Raw genomic sequence first — 8,197 nt, 5'->3', positions numbered from 1 at the left:
CAAACCCATTTTCTATATCCATACCCGCCTCCATTCTCAGCCGTTAGATTGGATCCATCTCATCATCCAATGGTCGCTTCTTCATCGTGCATCAAAATCTGAAGTCCTGCAAAACACCATAGTGCCAAATTCCAAGCCTTCAGATTAGATCACATTTAGATCCTACGGTCGCTTCTTTGCCTGCGCATCAAATCTCGATACTTCCGCTTAACACTTCAACACTAACACCATCTAGAGCCGTTAACTTCGTTGTATCAAGACATCCGACGGTCTCTACCAGCCTCTTCAGGCGGAGCCGTCCGATTCACCTACCAGCTTCTATTCCAGTGGCTCAGCTTCGCCAACATCTAACTTTGATGCGCCCGCTCAACACCCTAAAAACGGATACCCTATACCCTAAACTGTCGACCCATTCTTCTCCTCTTTCTTTCTTCTTCTCCTCCACCCGACAGTTGCAGAGCCACCACCACCTTCTCCACCTGCTCTGACTCCATCACCACCTCTACCTGTCTCACACCATCCCTAAACTACAAACCCATCATCATCCTACCCTTCTACCTACCTATTTCACCATTCTCTCTTCCTTTTCAGAAACCCTAGAGGAGAGATTAGTGAAATATGTCGAGCTAGAAAGAGAAATTGAAGGCATGGGAAGGAGCAGAGAAGGGAGAAGAAGCATGGGTTGAAGACGGACTCGTCTTATCACAGTTGGTGAGTAAAAAAATCAAAACCCTAATTTTACTGTTAATTTGGGGATTTTTGGGATTGAGCTTGCATGTACAAATTGAAGGCATGGGTTGCATCAGGAGAAGAATAAGAGGCATGGGTCGACGTATGATGGCTGTTATCAGTAGGTTAGGTGAGTCAATTTCACTTTTTGGTGAAACCCTAATTCTCTGATATTTTGGGGATTTTTAGGTTTTTGCTTGCTTGTATAAATAGAAGGTGTTGGGTGTGAAATTGGCTCATGCTGGAATAGCCAGCGTCCAGAACTGTGTTCTGTTAATATCCTAGATGTGTATGTTCTGTTCTGTGTATGTTCTGTTAATGTGTATGTTCTCTGTTAATGTGTATGTTAATACCCTGGATAGAATTTGACAATATTCTCTGTTAATGTGTATGTTCTGTTCTGTCTTGTAATGTTCTCATGTTGTTCATGTCATTCTTAGATGTGTGAAATGTTCTAGGATAGAATTGAATCAAAGTAAACCACATTTTACTCTCACAGTGCATATCATGTATGCATTGTAGTTAGGATAAAACTATGTGATATTACCACAACTCATACCTTATTGATATTGTCAAATTCTCTGACTAATTGTGCTTTAGTCAGACATTTAGTGCTTAGGATTGACACTTTAGTTGTGATTCAACTGTCCATTGGTGAAACACCTTAGGTAAAAGGCAGGCTTGAACCTTTACCTTTACCTGCTTTAAGGAAGAATTGGCATGATCAGTTGAGTTCATCCTCTTGTCTTCACTGTTTTGTTTTTATTTTGCTCTTTTTCATGTTTAGACTCATTCCATTGTTTACTGTTTTCTTTCTTTCATTTGTTATTCTCTTCACATCACTGCCCTTGGCTTAGGCCTTGGTATGCAACTGTTTCTTTATCACTCTTGTTCCTGTTCTTTGTGTCTTTAGTTTCTTTTCTGTTTTGCTCATTTCTTCTCACTATCTTGCTCACTGTTACCAAAGGCCCAGTGCAATTCAAATCAATTCAGAAGCCCAGCTCAAGCTAAGGCCCAGTTCACTTTTACTGTGAAAGTTCACTGTGAAAGCCCAGCTCAACCCAAAGCTCAAACCAGTCCAAACCAAGCCCAGGTTCGAAGACCAAAAGCCCATCAGTCCACTGAACTTAACCAAAGCCCAGGTCATAAGCTACAAAGCCCAAGGTTTAGTTCACAACCAAAGGCCCAGAAATAGGTTCAGAACAAGAAAAGCCTAGCTTAACCTGAGGCTCATCCAACTGAGCCCAAGGCTCAGTACTGAGCCCAAGGCTCAGTTCACTCCATTGAACCCAAGTTCATATCCAAGCCCAGTAAACTTCAGAGCTCAAGGCCCAGATCACTTCACTAAGCCCATAGTCCAAAACAGAAGGGTACTCAAAGCCCATTGACCACTCAAAAGCCCAACAGCAAATTAGAACCCAAAATAGCTAGAAACTCCAAACACACCCAGTCTCTGTGGATCGACCCGTACTTGCACGAGCTACAACCGACGACCGTGCACTTGCGGTATTACTGTAGGCCCGTTTTTATTACGCTTAATTTTCACGCTTTCCCGGGCCCACCAAGTTTTTGGCGCCGCTGCCGGGGACTGGTGCTTTGTTTTTCTTGTTGTTTTATTAGCTATTTTTGCATTTCACTGCATAGCACTTGCATCTGCATCTGCTTCACTTCTTTTGTTGTTGGACCTGCTGTTCTGAACCTGTTTTTCCTCTGCTGGGACGCCACCAAGGAAAAGAACCAAAGCCCAACTGGGTTTTTGCAACAATATCAGAGCAGCTGGGCTGTGCTTAAAAGGTAACCCATTTAAGAGAACCCGAATTGTGGGCTTCCAATTTTTAATTGTGGGCTTGTAATATTAAAGCCAATTTTTGGGCTTCTCTTATTTTCTGTTGGGTTTGTAATAATTTATTTGTGGGCTTGTTTGTTTAATTTGTGGGCTTGTTTAAATTGGACTTGTATCTTGTATTCTGGGTTTTTAAACCCAGCTGAGCTTGTAACCGATCACGCTAGTTGAACTCGTTAGTGGGCCGAGTACCCAAATTCTAGGCCGAGATTTTGGACTCAGTTCCACCAAAAGTTTTCAACCAAGCGGAGCCAAAGCAAACACAAAACCAACAGTGGGCGTGCTCCCATTTCAAAAAAACCAAATTTTATTTTCTTCATTTTATTGTTCTTAAAAAAAAAAAATTTACTTGCTCCCAGATTTTAAAACCAAATTTTATTTTGTACTCTCACATTAACAACCAAATTTTTTTTCTTTTATCCCCATAAAAACCAAATGTTTCCCATCAAAAACCAAATGTTTTTCATTCCCTTAAAAACCAAATTTTGAGCTTTGTAAACTCTTTACTTAGCTTTTGAACCCAATCATGTCTAGATCTTTTTCTACAGTTGGGGAATACAACGAATCCCTTAGAGAACTTGCGTGTGGACAAACTTCACGTTATGAACCTCCCATAGACCATGATGTCAATAGTCATAGGAATTATTATGGACATTTTCAAAGTCCCGAGCCTCAATACATGAACCCTAATGACTATTCACACATGCATCATTCACCACAACGTGAAAATGAACATTTTGCTAATACCTCACTCACACAATCATATCTTGTGGATCAATTAGAAGCTCGAATCGCAGCTTTAGAAATGCAATCACATGAGGAATCTGTCACATCTAATTTTCTTAGGCAACCTGAAATCTATGCATGTCCCGCATGTGGTAGTTTAGACCACCCTGTTGAGAATTGTCATATTTTGCATAATTTTAGGCAATCTAGAGAAAATCCAAGGTATGAAATGCCCATAAATTGTGAGAATGGTAGTCATTGGGACCATAATCAATCCTTTGAGGGTTGCGATCAATCTTTTATAAACCCTAATGACCATGCACACATGTACCAATCACCACAATTTGAACATGAAGAATTTTGTACTCCCATGAATTTAGACTCCACCACAGAAGCTTTCAGACTCATGAGCAAAACTTCGATAGATCTACATCACGAATTCAGGCATATTTAGATCAGATTTTGCTTCACCTACAAAAGGAGGAAATTCATGAGGAAATGTATGTTGTCCTAATGAAGTGTCTAGTCCCATTCATGTAAATAATGTTGAATATGAACCTAATTTAGAGAACATGATCGACTAATGACACCACCACTGTTAATGAGGACCAATATGCATGCTACCATGATGATGATTATGATGATATGTTAGAAGAACATGAAAATATTGTGGAACCTGTTGGTTCAAAACATATGGCTTCTCGCCCTCGACCTTCATGAATGTTGTTTTTTCTAATACTCATTGATTCATATGATTTTGATATTGACATGGGATTCGTACAATTATTCTGTGAAGATGAGCATGACATAGGAATAGTTGAATCTTCTGTAGACACTAATGTTATTATGCATGAAAATATAAGTGATGTGTCTGATTCTCTACCTAGGTCACATTGTGATATTTCTCCTGATTTGCCGATGCATGAGAATAAATTTGTTGATGATGTTGATGATTCTGAGTGTGAACTTGCTAATGATTGATGATTGTGAGCATGATGTGACATGTGTAGATGATTTAGGAGATTTTGATTTGATTAATAATGACGCCTATTCTCCTACATGAGTCACAATCTGTTGGCCTTCCACCCAACCTAGATTTGGTTTGTACCAATATTGTAAAACCAATTTTTCTGAAATCCTAATCTAGGATTGGAACTGTGTGCTTCCCAAGTCCTTTGGACTATTTTGCTTCTAAGTATAATATCTTTGAGGAACCACAGTTGGAAATTGCATGTTTGCCCGTCCCTAGCACAGTTCATTTCGAGCTAGACCTTTTGCATGATGAACCCCCGAAACTGCGCGATTTTGTTTTCAAAATTATATCTTCTGTAAAATCCAGGTTTGGGGGTAGCTCATTTTGTTTCACAGCTTCACTTGCATGCATATCATATTATTATTGTGTGAAGCTGTTGAAACCTCTACACTTTGTCTTTTGGGTTGATTCTCAACTCTTTAGATTGTTAGTGTATGGTGAATTTTTGTATATAATCCAGTAGATAAAATTTCTTAAAAACCCTTTTGTTCCTTTTGTATATATTTTGCTAATCCAATATGATCTCGACTGAAATATGTTGGATTTTTTGCCTTGAATAACGGAGTTTTAATTCTGCTTTCGCCGAAATCGGGTATTCTCTTTCCTTTTTCTCTACTCAACATGATCCTCTTCATATGTTGTATTATAATTTTGTTCATATTTTGAAACATTGAGGACAATGTTTAGTTTAGGTTTGGGGGTATAGAGTAAATACCACGATAATATGCCATAATTGAAAACAAAACTCCATCTTTTTGAAAAAATAGAAAAATTCCAAAAAAATTAAAAAATGAAAAATCATAAAAATGGAGCTCATTTACCTTGAAATGTTGACTCTTGTGCAAATATGTATTTTTTTTAGGAGTCTTAGTCTAGATATTTAGGCACCCTGATTCTAGCACAATTCACATAGTGATAAGAAATTTGCACGCGCACGATCTACCAATACATGTATGGCCTCGATCTTCAAGGTGTTTGATAGGAAGTTACGATTGCCAATCACTTTAGAATACTGAACGAAACTTGACTAGCTTGTTCTTTGGTTGGTTGGGATAGAAGGTGGAGGTTACATTAAGAAAGACAACCATCGAATTTAACTGGGTGCATCAAAAAGGGCTACCTCTTGCAAAGTGTCATGTAATCTTTTGTTTCCTTTTGTATATGTATCAAAAGTGTTTCCTTTTCTAAAAAAAAAAAAAAAAAAAAAAAAAAAAAAAAGAAAAAAATATCAGAAAAATACAAAAAAATCAAGTATTTATCAATTCCATCCTCTCTTGTTCCAAAAATAAAAGAGAGTAGTCAATGTAAATAAGAGTCATGTAAATAGTCATTTTGTTGTTTCATTGTAATAAGCAAGGAGGGTGTATGCCATTGATGTACAACGCGAGTAATTGTGAAATACCTCCAACTCATTCACAATTCTCGTAAAGTCCGGACAGCTAGCTAGATTTCGACCTTGGTTCTTAGCCTGAGAAACTATCTCTTGGTGATTAGTAGTCATAACTTCAGATCTTTCTTTACACATGTGTAGATACACTTTACACTCTTATCACATGTCTTTTTTTGTTATCAGTGCTAGGATTGTGCCTTTGATAGCTAGATTGACATCTCCATTTTGCTGTGAGCTTAAACTGTTTTGCACATGTCACATTTGATGGAATCTGAGCTTATATTTTGACCTAGAACTTTGTAGGTACGTTCTAAGCAAACCTTCACGAGACTTCAACTCGTCCACTAGGGACACTTAGTGGTTTAAAAGTCTTAGTGCATACGCTAAATGCATTCGAGAGACCAGCGACAGTGGTATAGGTAGGATTTCCTTAGTTTTGTTTTACTTGAGGACAAGTAAAATTCAGGTTTGGGGGTATTTGATGAGTGCTAAAAAGTGCATATATTTATCCCTTTTTGTTGGCATTTAACTCATCTTTTGTGCAGTAATTCTACATTTTATCCCATATTCTGTATTTTCATTGTTTTCAAGAATAAATATTTTTCTTACTTAATTTTGCATTTTTAGGTAATAAATAAAGTCTGGATGATTTGCGGAGCAGAAAAGAGCTGAAGAGTAGTGAAAATCCGGAAGAAATTACGCAAGGAAGCCGCAAAGAATGGAGCACACGTCCAAAAAGCTAGGAATGGGCTCAAGAAGGAAGAATTGTTCTTGAAGAAGATAGGGGCTTGGCATACCCAAGGCCCAAAACCCTTACCCAAACCCATTTTCTATATCCATACCCGCCTCCATTCTCAGCCGTTAGATTGGATCCATCTCATCATCCAATGGTCGCTTCTTCATCGTGCATCAAAATCTGAAGTCCCTGCAAAACACCATAGTGCCTAAATTCCAAGCCTTCAGATTAGATCACATTTAGATCCTACGGTCGCTTCTTTGCCTGCGCATCAAATCTCGATACTTCCGCTTAACACTTCAACACCTAACCCCATCTAGAGCCGTTAACTTCGTTGTATCAAGACATCCGACGGTCTCTACCAGCCTCTTCAGGCGGAGCCGTCCGATTCACCTACCAGCTTCTATTCCAGTGGCTCAGCTTCGCCAACATCTAACTTTGATGCGCCCGCTCAACACCCTAAAAACGGATACCCTATACCCTAAACTGTCGACCCATTCTTCTCCTCTTTCTTTCTTCTTCTCCTCCACCCGACAGTTGCAGAGCCACCACCACCTTCTCCACCTTCTCTGACTCCATCACCACCTCTACCTGTCTCACACCATCCCTAAACTACAAACCCATCATCATCCTACCCTTCTACCTACCTATTTCACCATTCTCTCTTCCTTTTCAGAAACCCTAGAGGAGAGATTAGTGAAATATGTCGAGCTAGAAAGAGAAATTGAAGGCATGGGAAGGAGCAGAGAAGGGAGAAGAAGCATGGGTTGAAGACGGACTCGTCTTATCACAGTTGGTGAGTAAAAAAATCAAAACCCTAATTTTACTGTTAATTTGGGGATTTTTGGGATTGAGCTTGCATGTACAAATTGAAGGCATGGGTTGCATCAGGAGAAGGATAAGAGGCATGGGTCGACGTATGATGGCTGTTATCAGTAGGTTAGGTGAGTCAATTTCACTTTTTGGTGAAACCCTAATTCTCTGATATTTTGGGGATTTTTAGGTTTTTGCTTGCTTGTATAAATAGAAGGTGTTGGGTGTGAAATTGGCTCATGCTGGAATAGCCAGCGTCCAGAACTGTGTTCTGTTAATATCCTAGATGTGTATGTTCTGTTCTGTGTATGTTCTCTGTTAATGTGTATGTTCTCTGTTAATGTGTATGTTAATACCCTGGATAGAATTTGACAATATTCTCTGTTAATGTGTATGTTCTGTTCTGTCTTGTAATGTTCTCATGTTGTTCATGTCATTCTTAGATGTGTGAAATGTTCTAGGATAGAATTGAATCAAAGTAAACCACATTTTACTCTCACAGTGCATATCATGTATGCATTGTAGTTAGGATAAAACTATGTGATATTACCACAACTCATACCTTATTGATATTGTCAAATTCTCTGACTAATTGTGCTTTAGTCAGACATTTAGTGCTTAGGATTGACACTTTAGTTGTGATTCAACTGTCCATTGGTGAAACACCTTAGGTAAAAGGCAGGCTTGAACCTTTACCTTTACCTGCTTTAAGGAAGAATTGGCATGATCAGTTGAGTTCATCCTCTTGTCTTCACTGTTTTGTTTTTATTTTGCTCTTTTTCATGTTTAGACTCATTCCATTGTTTACTGTTTTCTTTCTTTCATTTGCTATTCTCTTCACATCACTGCCCTTGGCTTAGGCCTTGGTATGCAACTGTTTCTTTATCACTCTTGTTCCTGTTCTTTGTATCTTTAGTTTCTTTTCTG

Source organism: Papaver somniferum, chromosome 1 (assembly GCF_003573695.1).
Source record: "Papaver somniferum cultivar HN1 chromosome 1, ASM357369v1, whole genome shotgun sequence".
Classification (NCBI taxonomy): Eukaryota; Viridiplantae; Streptophyta; class Magnoliopsida; order Ranunculales; family Papaveraceae; genus Papaver; species Papaver somniferum.
The sequence above is the reverse complement of the archived record's forward strand: the minus strand, read 5'-3'. Positions refer to the sequence as shown.